The following is a 20,197-nucleotide window of genomic DNA, read 5'->3' on the forward strand; positions in this document are numbered from 1 at the left end:
TGATTTACAACAATATAACTTAAAATAAATATATTTTTTATAAAACAACTTATAAGCATTTTGGTTCACAATCTTTTAAGTCAACTTTTCTTAGCCAAAGTGCCAAAGTAAAACAGTGTTGGTGTTGGTCATCATAATCATGGCTAAATATATGAAATAAACAAAATGAAATAAAATTTTTATATATTTTGTATTAAATCTTCTAAACAGATTAGAGAACATATTCCTGTAAACAGAAAAGCTGAACACATTTAAACAGCAGCTTTGCAACACCAACCCCCCTGATTGGTTCATAACATAACTTAAATATATATTTTTTTATTTGCTTTGCTAACTCAAGGTTTTCAGCTAAGAATACAAGTCTATCAACTAGAGGTCGACCGATATATCGGGCCGATATTTAGCATTTTTTAATGTATCCGCATCGGCCGATATCCGAGTGCACTACGCCGATTTTCAGACAGGCACGTCTGCGGGCAGCCCAGTGTTATTGTTGCTGTGGAACACGTGACCCATGCTGCCTTGTGCAGGGCCACAGCCAGAAGTTTTGGAAGAGTCCTGGGATAAAACGGTAAGGCTTAAATTCTGATCTTTCAATGACCTGTTTATTTAAGTAGTTTGCTATGAAATGTTACTTTAAAAGAAAACGCGAATTACGCTATTGGGAACTGGGGTAATGATAATGAGCCTTCAACCAACTGTAGCTTACAGGTAACATTAAGGATCATTGATTCTAATAGAGTTCGTTTTGTGCGCTTATTGGTGGGCTCACAGACGTTTTTTAATCGTTAAAAATCATTTTAGTTGTTAACATTTTAATTATTACCATATCTGCCCGATGTTATCAGTTACGTTTTTTTTCTTGTGTCGGAGAGTTTCACTCTGTGAGTGTGTGGGGCGGAGCAGGCAGCTCTCAAATACTGCAGCGTGTGTGAGAGTTGCGTTACTCTGCCCTGATCACAGACAGCGCCGTCCTCGGGAGACACAGAGCTGCTAAGAACAATGCATGGCGGAGAAAAGTGTTTGTTCGAAAGCCTGGTTACCATTTACTTGAGCTGATGCTGACAATGGTCCTTCTGTGCAACTTTTTTTCATTTGAGACCGGAGATTCAAACAATTTGTCAGACGTCTAGATAAAAAGTGCATGACTTTGCGCAGTTAGTTTCCTCATTAAACATGTCTGTCCTTTATACGGGCTTATACGTAGACAACGTCACAATCACTAGGGGCTTATGTTGTCCTTGCATACAAGGCTGTGCAATACGACAGTTATTTTATTTTATTTTCCGGGATCACTAGATTCTGATTGTGAATTTGGCTTTAAGCTATCTGTCTGCTAACAACAGAAACAACATGTTAGTGTACACTACTCATCATACCATGATGCACTTAGTGTTTTTTTTTTCTTCAAAATGTATTAGAGTGTAATTGTTTTAATGTGCATGGAATACTGGAATTGTAGAATGAATTGAAGATGAAGGTACTATAATAAAAATTCTAACCTTGCATTTATTCTTCTGTTTTAGTAATTGCTGTCTGATGGCTGAACAAAAATCTAATCCTGTATGGCAGCATTTCACAAAGCCAACACCAGGAAAAGCCAGGTGCAATATCTGCAGCAGACTGGTGAGCTTGGGAGCTGAAGAATGAGTTTGCTGCTAAAGAGATTCTGATGCTGCTATCTTTATTGTTTATAAGTTTAAGTTGTTTATAAGTTGTATTGTGTTTTTGTTATTTAAGTTTATATTTAAATTTACACAAGTCAGTATTCAGTAAATGCTAAGTTGAGAAATTTTGTGTATCGTTTGTTATTATTAATGTGATATTTTATCATGCAAATAGAGGGGAAAACGTCCAATTTTCGGCCAAAAAATATCGGCAGCATATAATGGCCATCGGCTGACCCTGACTCCTAAATATCGGCATCGGCTATTGAAAAACCCATATCGGTCGACCTCTACTATCAACCTTTGCAGGCTTGAGACAGGTTCGTTGGCAAGTGACGATGTTGCCACTAGTACTGAAAAGTCTCTCTGACGGCGAGCTTGTCGCAGGAATACACAGGTTTTTGCGGGCAAGTCTGGCGAGATGAGGAAAGCTTAGTTTGTGTACTTTCCACCATGCAAGTGGATCCTCCTCTTTGTCTATTGGAGGTGTTAGCAGGTAAGTGTTTAGCTCTGCTTCCAAAGCATCCTTTAGGGTCAGAGAGGAATCACCCTTTGCTTCAGTTTCTCTCTGTTTAAAGAAGCTTCCCAATGACTTCTTTGCTTTCTTTGCCTGGGGTGCACTGGTAACGTTGGGCTCCACGTCAGTGCTGCAGCTTGATTTCTCCTGGCATTCCATCATCTGTGATACCACTCTGGCCTTAACTTGGGTCTTCTTGTCTGCACTGATGAAGTCTATCTTGAACCGGGGGTCCAAAAAATATGCCATATCTAGCAGCTTCTGAGTATCATCATCTTCGTATTTCTCATTGAGGTAGTCCAGCATCTTCATCTTTATGTTCTTGGTCAGGTCTGTGTCTTCCTCTCGCATTTCCAGTAGTGAAGTGTTGAAGAGCTGAAGAACTGGCTTTACAAAGGAGACACTGACGTATTCATCGCCTGAAAGTGCATCGGTGAAATCCAGCATTGGGCCCAGTGACTTGCTTACAGACTCCAGCACATCTATATCTTGCCAGGTTGGAATTAGATGCCGCAGCTTCTTGTCTGCAGACAGGACCTGAGTTAAAGCCTGCTGCTGCTCTAATATCCTGCTGATCATCATCTGTCTGGAACCCCATCTTGTTTGGCATTCTGAGATGAGACAATGTGATGGTAGATTGAGTTCCTTCTGGACTTTTGCCAGGGCATCGCTGGCCTTCCAGCTGTGAGAGAAGTGGCTCACCAGCTTCTTGCAGACTCCTGTAGCACGATCATTGCGGCCATCCTTTTTCACTGCATTTTCTAAGCGGAGAAAACGAACAAAACATTGCGAACTTTAATTATTGAAGCACACTGTTTTATTTCAAACAATAAATGAAGAGCTCTTTTCCAAAACGCGATAAACGGCAATAATAATTTCCTTGTTTAAAATGTACTGCAAGATGCAGTTTCTTTCCAAACCCCAATAAGCACCGAACTTAATTTTAGCCTAGTGAACGTTCTCGCAATCCAACGTGGCTGCGCTCCTAACAGATGTTTGTTCATTAGGCTATAATTCCTCAAAATAAGTAAAAAAATCTTATTCTTTCTCTCTCTCTCTCTCTAAGTTTTCGGTGCTGATGCAGGACGCGTTCATGTAAACGGCACCTAAAAGCTGTCACAAAGAACCAGCAAAAGTAATGATTAGGAATATGTAAAATATTGCAATGAGACATTTTAATTGTTTATTAATAACTGCGAACATGAAAAATAAAAGACAAAAGACTTTTAAAAAAAGACAACCATCAATTTTTGGGAAAAATGGATGGATTTATAGCGTTTTGAAAAGAAAAAAAAATTACTTTGAATTTTTCAACAACAATATAGTTGTTTGATTTAATAATCATTATTCAACATGTTCAGACTAAGCAAAAAACATTTTAACAGGATAAATTGAATATTCACAAAATGTGTGGGTCTAGGTAAAACAATTAATTTCCCTGAAAACTATTGAAATGGAGTTATCGCATTTTGGAAAAGAGCTCCTCAAATGTGCTCATAAAACTATTTTTTGTTTAAAATTAAATGTTTAGTGTCTGTATTTTTTCTTACGTTTTAAAGCTCTACGTACACACATGCAACAAATTCATTTTACAAGTTTTGTCAGGTTCAGGACAGGTTATTAAGTAAAACAGCTGAGTAAAAATGTATTTTTATTTTGGATAAAGATCATGGTCATTACTCACCAACTGCAAGATGCAGTCTGTGGCCGAAGCACTGTAGCCTGGTCCACTTGTTCAGATCGGCAGCTTTCACCATGTTCGCTGCATTATCTGTTGTTATTCAGACTTGACATGTCTCATCTAAGCCCCAAGCGGACACCGCTTCTCTTAGGGCCTCTGCGACATTCTCGGCTGTATGACTTTCCGGGAAAAATGCCGTCTGCAAACAGCGACTTTTTAGCTCGAAGTCCTCTGCGATGAAATGGACCGTCAGACTCATGTAGGGCTCCGTTGTCCTGCTGGACCACAAGTCTGTTGTAGTTGCATAGTATTCCACGTGCGACAGTTCTGCTTCAATCTTAGATTTGCATTTTTCATACAGCTCTTTTATCGCAACTTGGGAAAAATATGTGCGGGATGGTATAACATACCGCCTGTCAAGCGTTCGGATCATTTTCTTAAATCCCTCTTTGGCGACGGTATTTAATGGCAACATATCTTTAGCGATATGAAACGTTATTGCGTCTGTTATTTCTTTCTGTCATTGAGAGCCTTTCTGGTAAGGTGTCACACTGGCAAAGGCATCACAAACATTTGTTTGTTTTGGTTGACATCCAGATTTGGCTTTGTATTCGTTGTAAAGAGCTTTGTGGTGCCGTTTTAAGTGATCAGACAAATTGGTGGTGTTTCCATGTTTTGTGGCCACAACTTTATGACACTCCATGCAAAGTACCTCTTTTTGGTCAACATCCTCCTTTTTGTAGCCGAAATAGTCCCAAATAGATGATTTCGACTTTCTTTTTGGTACGAAATAATTTTTTTGCGGCGGATCCTCTTCGTCGCGCATTTTTAGCAGTGAATGTTGGCTGTGAGCGGTGAGCAGCGACACAGCGAACCAATCACTGTGCAGGCACGCGGAACGTGCATGTCACCCCAGCAACAAGCCATACAACAAACTCGTGTTTACTGTGTGCTACCGTTCTCTTAATACACAATGGGCTTCTACCCTTCACATCGTATGTTCCGGCGATGTGACTATCGCTCACGCGCACATCGCGATGTCGATGTCAAAACAGAATATCGTTCAGCCCTAGTGCAGAGCTTGGAAGTCTGCGGATGTGTTCCTTTTTAACCCTCTGGAGTCTTGGGGTAGGGGACACACTTTCACTAACTGGGGCATGCTCACACATTTCATTCAATATCATAAACTTAATTCCTGGCAAATAAATTATTTCTTATATATTTGGTTTGGTAACAAACTCATCTTAATCTTAGTGTACTTTAGATTTATGTGAAGTTTGTAATTTGACATTCAAAGTATAGACATTGCAAAATGCACTTTGGAACACTCTGTGGGTGTTTGTTTAATATTATCTTTGAAAGTCTTATTGTACTGTGTTGGCATGATTTGCATAGTGTGGGAATGTTTCAGCCTTATAGATTGTGATTATGTGTTAATGTAAGTAGTACAAGCATAATATTTATTATTCATGTATTTGAGCTGATTTACATTTTGTTTTGGTATGAAAAGGTTATTTTGATACGTCCCCCATGGAGGGGACCACATATTAAACGGATTTTTGGAACAGGGAGCCGGAAGTGGGGCTTGCCCCGTCTGCTACAGGCATCGACCCGGTATTGCAGTGCTTCCGGGAACGGTGCACCTCTACTGCCCCCTGTTGTTGAAAGGCAGAACTGACTGACTGAATGGGTGACTAATAGACTGAGTGCCTCTGGATGGCCAACTAATTAGCCGCATGTGGTGCGAGGGAGGGGCCCTGTCCGTGCGCGGCCCCAATTTCCCGCCTTTTTTCTTTTTTTTAAAGTAAGGTGACACGCTGTCGTTTGTGCGGTGGGCAGCTGTGCTGAGGTAAGGCATGACTTCATCTTTGCCTTTTGAATTTTCCCTCATGTTTGTTTAAATGATTGCTGTTTTTTGAGAGGATAGGAGGACAGGGAGGACGCCGGTGACTGCGACGCCCCTGGGCATTCTACTCTGCGGGGGGGCGTCACGGAGGCCCGGCTAACGGCGACCCGCTAAGCGGCAGCCCCATATCGACTCGGGTCTCTCTTCGGTTTCTTCTCTTTTCTGGATTGGAAAAGACAAGAGCAAAAGTGGAAGAGTTGACGAAATGGCGTCGGATGGCGTAGCTTATAGCGGTGGGGCGTAAAGACCTTGCATTCCAGAGCATCCCTGCGCATATGAGAGTCTGCTCCATACATCTCCGTTCAGGTAAGTCAAGTTCCGGTGTGATCACTAGACTCCATTCCTGTGTTTGTCCCTAAAGAGAACAGCCAGGATAGGAAATGCTGGAAACCCATCCCGACTGGAGTCCATCCCTTCCCGGTGACACAGTAACCCAAAAGTGTTTGTGAGTGTGGTTTATGTCAGATTAGGAGAGCTGAAATGAACCTTTTGTTGGATGATAGTCGGCGACCAAAACAAGAGCTAGATCACAGAAAAGTGTTTCAAAAGCGACAGCGTCAAAGTGAAATGCAACGCTGGATGGAAGTTTTCTAGTACTGATGAAGGATGTAGAATCGGAATCCAGATATGTTTCCATACAAGGAATTTGCCTTGGTGGTGCTTTTACATGACATTACAAAGAACATAAGAACATAAGAAATTTACAAACGAGAGGAGGCCATTCGGCCCATCAAGCTCGTTTGGGGAGAACTTAACTAATAGCTCAGAGTTGTTAAAATTTTATCTAGCTCTGATTTAAAGGAACCCAGGGTTTTAGCTTCCGCTACACTAGCAGGAAGACTATTCCATACTCTAACTACACGCTGTGTAAAGAAGTGCTTCCTCAAATTTTTCTCCCGCTAATTTCCACTTATGGCCACGAGTTCTAGTATTTAGACTAATATTGAAATAGTCATTTGGCTGAAGAGCATCCAGACCCGTTAGAATCTTATAGACCTGAATCATATCCCCCCTTAGTCTCCTTTGCTCAAGGCTAAACAGATTGAGTTCCGCTAACCTCTCCTCATAAGACATTCCTCTAAGACCAGGAATCATTCTCGTAGCTCTTCGTTGCACCTTTTCTAAGGCAGCAATGTCCTTCTTGAGGTATGGTGACCTAACCTGCACACAGTATTCTAGGTGGTGTCTTACCAAGGAATTATATGAGTGTATCATCACCTCCCTTGACTTAAACTCCACACACCTAGAGATATAACCCAACATTCTGTTGGCCTTTTTTATTGCTTCCCCACACTGGCGAGAGTTACCCACATTTAGCAAAGACATATGCAGAAAGGTAATAAACAATAGACTGGCAATTGGGTAATATGATAATTATATGATAATTAAGTTTATTAATGGTAGTAATGATGGTATTATGATATTTATATATGTGTGTGTACATAGTAATCATTGTAGTATGAATATAAACTATATAAATGGTATAATAATTTAAAGGGCTCTTAAATGGTGCCATTATTAAGTAGCAGCCAAGTCAACTATATGTGCAAGAGTGCAATATGTATACAGAATTTGCAGTATGTGTGCATAATGTGCAAAAGTGCAGAATATAATCATAGAGGAAGTTTATCAGTTGTTCACTGGTTATGCTGGTGGATATTTCACTGCAGCTGACGATTAATTGAACGTCCATTCAGAGACTGGTTTGGTTAATGAGAGAGACTACCTGAGGGGAGAAGCTCTTGGGGGTCTTGGTTCTGATTGCCATGAGTCTTCTCATGGAGGGTAAGGCTTGAAAGATGTGGTGAGCAGGGTGAGATGGGTCCTCAAAGATTTTGTATGCCCGTTTCCTGGTTCTGGTGATGTAAAGTGTCTGGAGGGTAAGCAGGTTACTGCCGATTATTCGCTCTGCTGAGTGGATGATGTGTTGCAGTCTGGCCTTGTCTCGTTCAGTGGCTGATCCAAACCAGGCTGTGATGGAGGAGGTGACGATGGACTCAATGATTGTAGCGTAAAACTGGGCCATCGTGGTTATAACATGTTATTTTGGATCAGGCACGGACAGTTGTGAGAGTTCATTCCGCATTAGCTCCGATAGAATAGTATTAAATGCAAAGCTAAAGTCCACAAACAGAATCCTAACATATGTCTCAGGGCACTCCAAAAGTCGGAGTAAGAAATGGAGTCCAGTGTTAACTGCATCGTCCACAGGTCTGTTGGTTCTGTAGGCAGACTGTAGCCTGGGGTCAAGCGATAGGTCTGTGATGGTTTTAAGGTATGACAGCACAAGTCTCTCAAAAGCCTTCATTACCACCGATGTGAGAGCCACCAGTCTGTAGTCACTGACTGGTTCAGTGACTGGTTGAAAATATCTGTGAAGACAGGTGACTATTGATCTGCACAGTGCTTCAGAGTGGCTGGGGAGACAGAGTCTGAACCAGGAGCTTTCCTTGTATTCTGGCTACTGAAGATCTTGTTTACATCTCTGTCGTTGATTCTCCTGGGGAGGTGGCTGGACGTGGGGGGGGTGAGCTGGGTATAGTGTGGGCGAGGTGTGAAGGTACCCAGGTGTGAAGAAGGCCATTGAAAAGGTGAGGGCTGTATGATGCGCGAATGTGGCTTTTCAAACCCGCAGTAGAATTTGAACAGGTTTTTGTCACCACTCCTGTAAGCTTCATCTTTTGTTTTAGGAAGCTGCCTGAGTTCAGTTGTAAACCATGGTTCGTCGTTATTATAGCTGACAACAGACTATTTGGGAATGCGAGAGTCCTCGCAGAAGCTTATGTGCCATGTTACAGTGTCCGTGTATTCATCCACGCTGTTAGTAGCAGTTTTGAAAACATTCCAGTCTGTCGAGTCAAAGCATGATTTTAATTGCTCTACTGCTCCACATGTTCAGTGTTTCACTCTAGTAACAACAGGTTTAGCAGTTTTCAGATTTTGTCTGTATGCTGGAATTAGATGAATTGTTGCATGGTCAGAGTTTCCTAGTGCAGCACCAGTCATTTTCTGTCATTAAAATGTGACGTCTTTTCAGTTAGCTATTTATTTATTTTGGCTTTTTCTTATTATTATGTGTTCATTGTAATTGATTAATAAAATTATTTATTTTCATTATTATTTCTTTTACTTATCTTTGAAATGTGATTTTGACATTTTAATTTGATTGTATCCTTGTCTTTGTAAAGCACTTTGAATTGCCTTGTGCCCGAATTGTGCTATATAAATAAACATGCTTAAAATCTTTGATGATGACAATGTGCCCAGCCGGCTGTGAACTGTTCTTCGCTTTCTCCATCTTTGCATTTCTTGCATTGTGAAGATCTGCGAGCTGTTTAATTTTAGTGACCACTCCTTTTCAGGATTATGTAGTATATGTTTAACATTACTTCAAAGTGTGGAAGGGAAATTTAAAGTGATGGTAGGCCAGGGTTGGGAGGCATTGTGGGATTGTTCTTGTGTCTCAGGTTTTGTTGTTTTGGGGATGGTGCCGTGTGTCCTTGCCTCACAGCCACCTGCACGGAACCAGCTTTGCAGGCCACAGATCTTGGAGAACTGGGCTAAAGGGAACATCGCCGGGGGGAGAAAGGGGACCTGCAGGAAGCCTTGAAATGTAGCTGCTATACTATGCTAGACGCAGTTTGTTGTATGGTAGCATTTGAACACACAAGCAAGTTATGTACCCATAAGGGTTGTATATGTTTACGCTGAAGTCTTTATTTAGGTATGTTGGAGCACGGCGTCTCCACCGGGTCCGTGGATGAGAAGAGATTCACAGCTGACACGGGGAGAAGTTGCAAATCACCGGTTTATTGTCTGACAGATTGCAATCCGGGAGCGGCCATCTGACATACATTCAGCATGTACAGGAGGAGGCTCTGCCATATGTATCAGCTGTATCCCTTTTAAAGCCCTTTGGGCATCTCCCCCCCTTTCTCGGTACCTTCCGTGTACGTGACAACCATATGTGTGATTCTAGCCGGCTCGTACTGTTCTTGGCCTTCTGGAAGGCTAAAAGATAAGTAGGGGCCGCTGATGTTCTCTGTCGCCCCCCTATCTGTTCCGATTAGGTAGCCTTGACTTGCCGGCGCGCCAGTCAGTTCTTGTTTTGATTAGTTACAGCCTTATAGAATCATTCCCTTTATTTTATTAATTATTCCCTCAATTAATATAGGGTTGGGGTTTCCCTTACTGATAACATTGTGAGCCATGCCAGCCATGGACACCGAAGGGGGGGTTGCACCTTTTTGCTGGGTTGGGAGTGGAATTTCCCTAATGTTTAGGGTTTTTGCCCTCCTTCCTAGGCTGGATAGACAGGATTATGTGTGGGACTCATAGGAGGCCTAGGCCTAACGAGGATTGGAAACTGAACATCCTTGAAGTAGACCAATAGAGGTGGCGTATTATGTTTGTTGTATGTTCGAAACCTGGTTTGCAGATGTTTGGTAACCAATCAGGACTTAGAAGTCCATATAGGGGAATTCGTCTTATAGTATATTAACCTGCTGATTTCTGGGTGCGGGGTGCATTGCGCATTGTCCCCGAGTGTGGTTGGAACACTACGCTGGATTGCTGAATAAAGAAGAAAATTTTGCTCATTACATGCGAGGCCTGGAGTTTGATTCAAGTGTGACAGAGTGAGAGTGATTATAGAGGATTATAGTCATAGTTGTTTGGGTTAATTCTGAGTACCACAAAAGTTTACAAGCCCTATTTTGGCAAGAGCTAATCCTAATCATTTTCATCCTTGCCGTTTAAATCACTCATGAATAGATGTGTTTGTGAGAAATTGATCTGTTTTAAGCATTTTCAATTTAAATAAATACTGCAATACTACTACGAGATATCTAACAACATACGATGCAACATTCAACAGGGGGTAGTGAAGTGATTCATGGCTGATCAAAGTGCCAATTCAATGTGGGGCAGTGATTAGCATGTGGAGAATGCTGCAGCAGTATTACAAAATCATAAGAACATAAGAAATTTACAAACGAGAGGAGGCCATTCGGCCCATCAAGCTCGTTTGGGGAGAACTTAGCTAATAGCTCAGAGTTGTTAAAATCTTATCTAGCTCTGATTTAAAGGAACCCATGGTTTTAGCTTCCACTACAATAGCAGGAAGACTATTCCATATTCTGACTACACGCTGTGTAAAGAAGTGCTTCCTCAAATTTGTTTTAAAATGTTCTCCCGCTAATTTCCACTTATGGCCACGAGTTCTAGTATTTAGACTAATATTGAAATAGTCATTTGGCTGAACAGCATCCAGACCCATTAGAATCTTATAGACCTGAATCATATCCCCCCTTAGTCTCCTTTGCTCAAGACTGAACAGATTCAGTTCCGCTAACCTCTCCTCGTAAGACATTCCTCTAAGACCAGGAATCATTCTCGTAGCTCTTCGTTGCACCTTTTCTAAGGCAGTAATGTCCTTCTTGAGGTATGGTGACCAAACCTGCACACAGTATTCTAGGTGGGGGTAGTGATAAAAATATATTATTTATTAATAAGTATATATAATCAGTACACAAAGTATAAGTATATAAATATAAGCATATAAAGTATACACTCACCTAAAGGATTATTAGGAACACCTGTTCAATTTCTCATTAATGCAATTATCTAATCAACCAATCACATGGCAGTTGTTTCAATGCATTTAGGGGTGTGGTCCTGGTCAAGACAATCTCCTGAACTCCAAACTGAATGTCAGAATGGGAAAGAAAGGTGATTTAATCAATTTTGAGCGTGGCATGGTTGTTGGTGCCAGACGGGCCGGTCTGAGTATTTCACAATCTGCTCATTTCACAATCTGCTCAGTTACTGGGATTTTCACGCACAACCATTTCTAGGGTTTACAAAGAATGGTGTGAAAAGGGAAAAACATCCAGTATGCGGCAGTCCCGTGGGCGAAAATGCCTTGTTGATGCTAGAGGTCAGAGGAGAATGGGCCGACTGATTCAAGCTGATAGAAGAGCAACTTTGACTGAAATAACCACTCGTTACAACCGAGGAATGCAGCAAAGCATTTGTGAAGCCACAACACGCACAACCTTGAGGCGGATGGGCTACAACAGCAGAAGACCCCACTGGGTACCACTCATCTCCACTACAAATAGGAAAAGAGGCTACAATTTGCACAAGCTCACCAAAATTGGACAGTTGAAGACTGGAAAAATGTTGCCTGGTCTGATGAGTCTCGATTTCTGTTGAGACATTCAAATGGTAGAGTAAACAGAATGAGAACATGGATCCATCATGCCTTGTTACCACTGTGCCGGCTGGTGGTGGTGGTGTAATGGTGTGGGGGATGTTTTCTTGGTACACTTTAGGCCCCTTAGTGCCAATTGGGCATCGTTTAAATGCCACGGCCTACCTGAGCATTGTTTCTGACCATGTCCATCCCTTTATGACCACCATGTACCCATCCTCTGATGGCTACTTCCAGCAGGATAATGCACCATGTCACAAAGCTCGAATCATTTCAAATTGGTTTCTTGAACATGACAATGAGTTCACTGTACTTAAATGGCCCCCACAGTCACCAGATCTCAACCCAATAGAGCATCTTTGGGATGTGGTGGAACGGGAGCTTCGTGCCCTGGATGTGCATCCCACAAAACTCCATCAACTGCAAGATGCTATCCTATCAATATGGGCCAACATTTCTAAAGAATGCTTTCGGCACCTTGTTGAATCAATGCCACGTAGAATTAAGGCAGTTCTGAAGGCGAAAGGGGGTCAAACACCGTATTAGTATGGTGTTCCTAATAATCCTTTAGGTGAGTGTATAAGTACATAAAGTATAAGTATATAAAGTTTAAGTATATAAAGTATATAAGTCTTAAGTATAAAAATGATATAAGTATAAAAAGTTTAAGGGCTCAGAGGACCGCTTCTCCTACTCATCAGAGTGGATCTGGTGCCTGAACTTCTTTTTCAGAGCCTTTGATTTTTTTATTTTTTTTTCTCTTTTCCCTTTCCTTTTTTCTTTCTTTTTTAAATTCCCCACCACCACCCCCCTTCTTCGGAGGACAACTTTATTTTACACTAAATTCAAGAGCAAAGAGTGTGGCTGCTCCGAACTCACCTGTCCCGTGGAGGAAAGGAAAAAAAAAAAAAAAAACGGGGGATACAGAAACAACAATCGTAACGAGAACAGACATTAATCACCATGGGGAGAGAAAAGAAAAAAAAAAAAAGGAAACAGAGGTACACAGGAAAAATAAAACTAATAATGTAGGTGGGACGGAGAAAATGAAGTGTAGGGGAATACAGAATACAAACAACCATAAGAAAAATAACACTCATTACAAGGACATCAAACAACAAACATTATAACATCAGTAATAATAATTATAATTAATAATGTGACAAATAGGTATTATATATATATATATATATATATATATATATATATATATATATTTATGTAGCATACACACACTTGATCCTACCCTTATACATGTATATTTCAATTCCTATGTCTATAACACACGCTAAAAAGTAACAATAATAATGATACTGATCGCTCAACCATTCTTATATGTATGTGTAAGTGTAGGTGTGAACTGATTTGTCATTGGATGTGCTGGCATATGATGCCGTCGGGGGAAGCGACAGCACCCCACCCCCCCACAAGGCCGAAGGCGAAGGCAGGAGAAACCAGGCAACCGAGGCCACCCTGCCGCCCCCCCAGCACAAGGGCCCACGGCCATGTGCCCCGGAGATAACCACCCGCCCAACCCAGGAAGCAGCCCGCGAGGGACTAAAGGGGCGCCAACCCCCGTACAGGGAGGCCCGCAGAGGGAGGACGGGCGGCGAGCCCCCCCGCCCAGCCCAAACCGAACCCCCCAATCCGCCTAGAAGGCCCCCAGTGTCCCAAGATCCCCCGGATTGCCCGCCAGGGCCCCACCACGGCGCAGCAGAGCCAAGCACCACCCGGCCCGCGGCCCAAGAGAGGAGGCCGCCCACACCCGCCAGAGCCTTTGATAAGATGGAAGTAATGTCCTCTTGAGGCCATGGGCGTCCCCTGTGTCAGCCCCTCCTTGGCACTGGCGTCCCACCTGGCGATCTCAGCACCGGGTGCAGTTTAATGCGGGGCAGCTCCGCCAGGACATCCACCATGTTGGGGCCTTTGGTGGGTCCTGCGCCACTTCCCTGACGATGACTCTGCTTGGGGCCCTGGATACTAGCAGGTGGAGGAGGACGAGGTGGCGGTGGAGGATGAGGAGGAGGAGGAGGGGGCGGGAAACAGCTTGGAGCTGAAGTGGGGACTACAAAAGGAGTCCCAGTGGTCTCCGAACTACTCCGGGATATATATGGGTCAGTCAGGGCACCAGCAAGCATGGAGATCTCGGACCGGAACCTTGTCTTCGAGGGCTGCAATCTTTTTCCAAACTGCCGCCCACTCGGACCCTGCCTCTGCTGCAACAGCAGCATGCTGGAGATCCCCGTGTCCACTGGGGAGGTGGATGCCGTTGCAACACTTGAGGATTTCTTCACAAAGCGCTGGGAAAGAAAAAATCTCCAGTTGCAAAAAACTTGTTACATTGCGCAGTTCAACGCAGAGGGAGCGACTCTGTGAAACAAGCGATCTTCCTTGGCCGAAAAAATACTGAATTCGGAACGGAATCAAATCCAAAAAAAACAGTCTGCACACAAAGTACAGAGAGTTAGATGTCTTACTTAAACATCACACAAAATTATATTTTTTTCCATCATCCATTAACATACAGCGCAATCTCAGATTCACATTAGGCCATACACAGATTTCCTGAATAACATTAATATACACATATACATGTATATACTTATATATGCACATTATAAACATTTCAACCTGCAATGGTACTAACAGGGTGGCTAAACTGAATAACACCATATCACAGTCAACGTATTCCGATCAATTAGCAAGTAGCCTTATAGGTAGCTTTAGCATTTTACATACAACTACAAAAAATGATACATTAGTAAAGAAAATAATCAACCACACAATCAGCAAAGGTTCACATTCATATCCTGACTGTTTTTCCTTCACACTAATGATCCCTATATCTATATTTTCAAACAGGTAAATTGACCTACCAGGATATCCAAAAGAGAGCACTTGCACCAAAATCTTTCTATCCACTAATTGCTGCAATTGTATGCTTAGGCCAAAAAAAATAAACAGTGCTCTAAACATTGACATCTACACAAATATATATATATGTATATATACGTTTATTTCCCTAAGTTGCCGTTGACTCTTCTTTCCGCTCTCTTTACCCGCCTTCCTCAGTCTAGAAAAACCCACCGGAAAAAAAACTCCCACCCTACCTTTCGGCACTCAGGAACGTCTTAAAGAGACAGCTGCCCACTTTGGTATACACACACTTATTGTAAGGTTCATGTCTCCCTCTTTACAAATTACGCTCTATAATAGCTTCAAAGCCTTATGGTAGCTTTATAGACCTGGCTACATTTGGTTTTGTTATTATTATTATTGGTATTAGTATTATTATTTTAAGAATGAAGCTAAATAATATAGCTAATATATCACATATGGGTTAAAATGCAGAGGACGCATTTCGTCGTTGTGTGATGTGCCAAGAATGGCACTTGATCACAAAGTTCAAATACTTTTTTACTTGCCAACATTCATAAGCAACGTTATTTTTCAGTACAGTTGAACTTTTTTTTGGGGGGGACTTTTTTATTTGAAGGACTTACTTCAAATATTGACAATAATAACAAAAATAAAGTACAAAAAAAACTGCTAAACAATAGCAAGTGCTTAAAGTGCATAAATAACAAGTGCTCAAAGTGCTAAAGAACTGAACTGCTAAACTGAAGATTAGAAGTGAAATCAAGGCCATTATCACTTATTTTTTCTTTTTTTCTGGGTTGTAAGCAAAGTCCTGCAAACTCTTTCTTTTTAAGACATTTGGATCAGAAGATGGAGCTGGTACAGTGGAGGAGGATGAGGCTTTGGCTGGTCCAGATGATGAGGATGAGGCTTTGGCTGGTCCAGAGGGAGGGAGAAAGAGTTTGGCTAGTCCAGAAGAGTCTGGTCCAGAAGATAAGGATGAGGCTTTGGCTGGTCCAGAGGATGAAGATGATGCTTTGGCTGGTCCTGAGGATGAAGATGAGGCTTTGGCTGGTCCAGAGGATGAAGATGAGGCTTTAGCTGGTCCAGAGGGAGAGAGAAAGAGTTTGGCTGGTCCATTGGAAGTTGAAAATGGTCTGAATGGTCCAGAGGAGGAGGCTGAGGGTCTGGCTGGTCCAGAGGAGGTTGAAAAAGGTCTGGATGGTCCAGTGGAGGTTGGTGAGGGTCTGGATGGTCCAGTGGAGGTTGGTGAGGGTCTGGCTGGTCCAGAGGAGGTTGAAAAAGGTCTGGATGGTCCAGTGGACGAGGATGAGTGTTTGACTCGTCTAGAGGAGGCTTTGGCTGATCCAGCGATATTCCTGGCCTGCCGTATGAGTTTGTTTGCCATCTGTGATGGCCGAATCCTTGCTGCCTCATTCACCCTTTTCTTCTTTTGTGCCTGTTGTGCCTCTTTCTTTTTCTGCAGATGTTTTTGATATGTTTGATACGATGACAGGCAAGACCACCTTAATGGCTGGTCTATTGTCATTGTCGATGCTGTCCACTCCCTTGCTTTAATCGTGGATTTTACAATTGCAAGGCTCTCATAAGTTTCCACATTCATGGAGCATCTGTCTGCTTCAAGAATATCACCCATGAGATTAAATGATCCCTCAACCAGGGGGCCTGTGAAAATGCTAAGTAGTGCTTTGACCAGCTGACCCAGAATGGGAAATCTCACACCTCTCTCTGGATTTTTCATGGATACAACTCTGCTCCACCAATCTACATCAACTCGGCCTTCTTCTTCAATGTAGTTCTGGGCACACGTTACCAGGTCCACCTCTATTTGGTACGCCCGTATCTCTTCCTCCACCTGACCAATCTCTTCTGGTGCGACCACATTAGGCAAGGCCTCTCCTAATGTGATAAAAGCCCCACAGATGGAGTCATCTTGAATCAGAGAGGGAGTGAGTGCAGAAAGTGAGGTGATTATCTTGTTGTCCAGAGGAAGGTCTTTGAGAAGGAACTCTGATGACTTCATGTACCCTTCTCTGAGAGAGTTGTAAATGTTTCTCACCCATATCAGCCTCTCCACACGGGCCTTGTTTAGTGCAGAGTAGCAGTATCTTCCAACAGACAACCTTTTGTCTTAAAGTTGCAAATCTTTACTCCGGACATCAACCTTGATGATATCCTTTGCACTCAGTGGGATGGCTTCCAGCTTCATAAATTTGCTGAGGAGCTCTCGAACTAGGGCCACCATCTCCACGTGCAGCAAGTGCGCCATTGGTTTTTCATGTTGCATTTTTTTCAAAAATCCCTGAAATGTTGAAAGTATGCCTGCAAACATTAAAAAAAAAAAAATTTATTTGACATTTTCACATGCGTAAAAAAAACCCAACAAGAAAACAGAATTAAAGACAAGTTGCATACAGTTCAAATAAATAGCAGTGCGTTTTAAAAAAGTGAATAAAGTATAAATACTTTTAATAGCTTTTATTTCCATATATCAGATGTGATGGAAAAATTACTCCAAATCAAATTATTAACGAATTTGACCAGGTCTGCAGTTTTTTTTACTGGAAGCAAAGGAAATGGAATATGAATCTGTTCCCAAAAAAAAATAAAAAAATTGCAATGTTGAGATTTTTCAAACACTTGACATAAACTTAACACATTTTTCAAGATTTAACTTAACTTTAAATTACTGAAGTAATATTTTGGTGCATAATCATTGTTTTTGTCAGATGTTAATCAGATCATAATCAGATGTTATCATCAGTTAAATCTTTAAAATGTTTTAAGTGTATGTGAATGTTTGTGGCTGAAGAGAAAAGAAAAAATTCACAACACTGCTATATTTTTTTCTTAAGATAAATATTCCTTCTCTTCATTTCCTGTAAAAAAAAATGCACACTTAATAAAGTATTTTACATTTTTTGCCTTGGAATTGAATGTCTAATCTTTCCATTACATTTGAAATATGGAAATAACATACTGATTAAAAATAATTTCACTTTATTCACTTTTTTTTAACAATAAACTGCTGTTTATTTGAACACTTCTATATAACTCTGCATAACTTCTAAAGCTGGTTATGATTGCTGTAGTAGAGACCTGGCTGTTCCCTTTGTAAAAAACAACAACTGTTATTAACTTTCATTACATTTAGCCTAAAGTTTTTGCCTACACAAGTTAGCCTGCTACAAGATACCTCTGAACATGTCGACCATGACTTTGAATCGGTCAAACTCTGTAAAGAGCACAGAGATTCGTGCCTTCCGGTCAAGGTTGGCTTGTGTTCCCATTCGGGATGTTGTGGCTTGTTCTTGTTGAAGAATTTCTACTCTGGTCTTTTCCTCAACTGTTAGTGCATATCTCGTCAGCAATTCATTAAGAAGCCTTCTGTATCACACAAACACACACACACACACCACTGTGGCTATTTTCATTGCTTATTCCTACATAAAACCTAACAACACTCTAAACTAGCACATCACTCTACATGCAATATAATACAATAAAAATGGTTAACTGCAGAGACAGCACATTAAAAAATACTTAATTTATACTACAAAATGATTAGCATTACCTGTATTTGTGTTCTTCATTTGGATTCCCTTCCCTACCCTGTTGCAAGTCTCGACTTTAGTGTTGTGAGATGTGGTGACTATGTGCTTATTGCTGAGGTGTTTTTTTTCTGTTCCTATATTGTACTTCCTACTGGAGTACAGTCTGGGGGCTGTTTTTTTTATTCACCTCCACTCTCCTCACGTAATCTGTTTCTCTGAGTTTTCCTACAGTCCCCTGTCTTCCTGACCTGTCTGCCCCCCTATAATGTTTGTGTATGTATGGTCGGGTTGATGGCCTGCTTTTCGCTGGTACTTGTGACTAGTGACATGGTGAATTGCAACAGCAATAAAGGGAATCAATCAATCAATCAATCAATCCAGCACATAGTAATAATGCACCACCAGTACATCCATGAGTTCATTCAGCCTGGTGCACACCTCCAGCATCTGAAGAAATCTGTTGCTAATAGGTCTTATCAAGCTCTTGGAAGGAAGATGGAGCAGACTCTGAAAGTCTGAGAAAATCTCCTTCTGTTTTGGTGACTTCTCAATATCATAATAGACATCGGAGCAGAAATTTTCCACTTCTGTGCTGAACGGACTCATGAGGGCCTTGGCAGCATTGGAAACCATGTGCACGGTGTCTCCAGATACATCAAGGAGGTATGGGTTCGCCTTCCTTGCTTGAGTTTCAAGGCCAGACTTTTTTCCTCTCATGACTGCACAGTTGTCAAGGAGGATGCTGGTAACTTGTCTCCACTCAAGACCATAAGTCTGCATGACATCTTTAAGTTCCAGCATAAGGTTTGGGGCATTTGCAATGTTGACTTTTCTGCTTGCCAGATGTTGTGTTATTACTCTGTTGCTTTCATTATCAAAAAAGCGAACAAGCACATTGAGTGTTTTATCCATATTCAAGGTTGTTGCTTCATCAACATTGAGTGAGAACATGCATTTTTTTAGCTTCTCAGACAAACATTTTCTGAACTGTAATGCAATTCCATGAGTGTTCATGTAACTCGCATGTTGATTTGAAACCGACAGGCTAGTTAACGCTTTTTTGTCTTCTGCCAGTTTTTTACACAGGGTGACCAGTGGATGCGAAATTCTGAATGCCAAATCATGTTCTGCTATAAATGTGCACAAACGTATTTTTAAATCGCAGACACGGTCAGTCATAGACAACGGTGTGTCAGCTGTAACAGTTGCTCCCGGCAACGTCGTGGTAAGTTTGAGTGCACGGGCAGCGGCTCTATGACCGGAGTCTAAATCATGACAAGCAAGCACTTTCTTACAGCTGCTGGCATACAGTAGCTTCCTCCAGCAAATCGTGCAGAAACAAGCCCGGGGCTCTCTCAGTTTCTTGCACCAACTGCCAAAAGGCTCGCCATTTCTACTTTCTTCAATCCACACCCAGCACCATTTATTTTTGAGTCCTTTATCTATTGCTAGGACATCATCCCCAGGCTTCATAAACTTGCGCTCCATTTTTTTTTCTCCGACAACGCTAACGTGACATTGACGTATGGGTGTCAATCATACCGTGTTGCAAGGACCCGCCCTTCTCTGCTTCTGATAGGCTTGTAACGTTAGTTAAAGCTGCGTTCCTCTCATATGATTGGTAGGTGAAATAAATTGGCTCGAAAATATTAAACCGCATGCGCAGGCTCTAAAATATTATTATTTTTTTCCCTCACGGCCGCACGCCGGAGATCCGGCACGGTGCCGGAATACTTTAAGCCCTGCACTAAGGATCTGGTCTCAGTTTCGTAAACATT

At 41.8% G+C, this 20,197-nt stretch overlaps 1 long non-coding RNA gene and 1 pseudogene across 1 annotated transcript; both read left to right on the top strand.

Moving 5' to 3' along the window:
• Positions 1 to 247: 247 nt before the first annotated feature.
• LOC140586875 (uncharacterized) lies at positions 248 to 10,372 on the top strand. The gene is made up of 3 exons (XR_011988674.1): positions 248 to 571; positions 1,527 to 6,077; positions 9,496 to 10,372. It is a non-coding gene; the product is annotated as an uncharacterized lncRNA (long non-coding RNA).
• Positions 5,281 to 5,513, top strand: LOC140586877 (U2 spliceosomal RNA; annotated as a pseudogene).
• Positions 10,373 to 20,197: the final 9,825 nt, after the last annotated feature.

Source organism: Paramormyrops kingsleyae, unplaced genomic scaffold (genome assembly GCF_048594095.1).
Source record: "Paramormyrops kingsleyae isolate MSU_618 unplaced genomic scaffold, PKINGS_0.4 ups75, whole genome shotgun sequence".
In the NCBI taxonomy this organism is placed as follows: domain Eukaryota; kingdom Metazoa; phylum Chordata; class Actinopteri; order Osteoglossiformes; family Mormyridae; genus Paramormyrops; species Paramormyrops kingsleyae.